Below are 1,053 nucleotides of genomic sequence, written 5' to 3' on the forward strand. Positions count from 1 at the left end.
CGAAGTATAGGGCTCCGGAATGGGGGGTATTGATTTTTGCAAAAATTAAGGTACAGTCGGGGGAGGGGTGGGGATGAAGGCAACACTGAATGACAAAAACTGAACTTGGAGTTCTGAACTGCCCGCGCGGTTAACGTGTACATAACACTGAGACCACGTGACCGGTTGCCGGTTACCGTGTACGTAGACACCCCGTTATCAATAATTATCATTTCCGAGGCAAAGTGCAACTGCTAGACACTAGCCTAGACACTAGAAGTGGGCAAAATCCGGATAATCTACAAGGATAGCCGGATAATTCTCAATGAAACATTATCCGATTTCAGAATCCTAACTCTTTCCTGACCCGTTTGCCGAAGAGGGTGCACCCATTTGTTGAAGTGGTTCTAGGCCTAACCCGTTTTTCGAAGTGGTTCTAACCCATTTGCCGAAGCGGTTCATATCATATTATTTGCCGAAGAGGTGCACTATCATTTTAACCGGATTTTGCGACTGGTTGCCCATTGCCCAGCCCTATGTAGAGTTATTTTATAGTTTAGGCCTTAGGCCTAGAGTGGACGGCGGTGGTGCAGTGGTGTTTATTAATATGAGGTTAGGCTAAGTGGTGCTGAGTGTGGTGAGTGTGATAACTCTGATGAGATGATTTGAATATTAGGCCTAGATCTAGATCTAGTCTATTTTGATGAAGTCGGAGATGAGACGGAGCACCTCTTCTACTTCTATTTCTATGCTCTTCTCTGTTAATGAATTTAAAGAAATACATTCCTGATTTGACTTGATTTGCGTACTTGTTTGTTTCTTAAACAAAATCTTATCTAGATCTATATCTAGATATAGATCTAGATCTAGATTTTAGATCTAGCCGTGAACAAACTTCCATTACAACTGTAGCCTACTAAAAGCTAGATAGATCTAGATCTAGATAGAAGATAGATCTAGATCTAGCTTTTAGTCTTTTAGTAGGCTACAGTTGTAATGGAAGTTTGTTCACGGCACAGAATTCTACAATTTTTCTGTTATCACAGTGTAGAATTCTGTGGTTTAGGGTGAACG

The 1,053-nt window shown here is 41.5% G+C and overlaps 1 protein-coding gene across 1 annotated transcript in view; it reads left to right on the forward strand.

Moving 5' to 3' along the window:
- Nucleotides 1-602: 602 nt before the first annotated feature.
- Nucleotides 603-1,053, forward strand: part of LOC101846322 — a gene marked incomplete at its 5' end in the record, with an annotated part of 21,950 nt that continues 21,499 nt past the window's right edge. The window contains 1 exon segment of the mRNA XM_005089590.3: nucleotides 603-616.

The sequence above is a fragment of the Aplysia californica genome, unplaced genomic scaffold, assembly GCF_000002075.1.
Source record: "Aplysia californica isolate F4 #8 unplaced genomic scaffold, AplCal3.0 scaffold00007, whole genome shotgun sequence".
NCBI lineage: Eukaryota > Metazoa > Mollusca > Gastropoda > Aplysiida > Aplysiidae > Aplysia > Aplysia californica.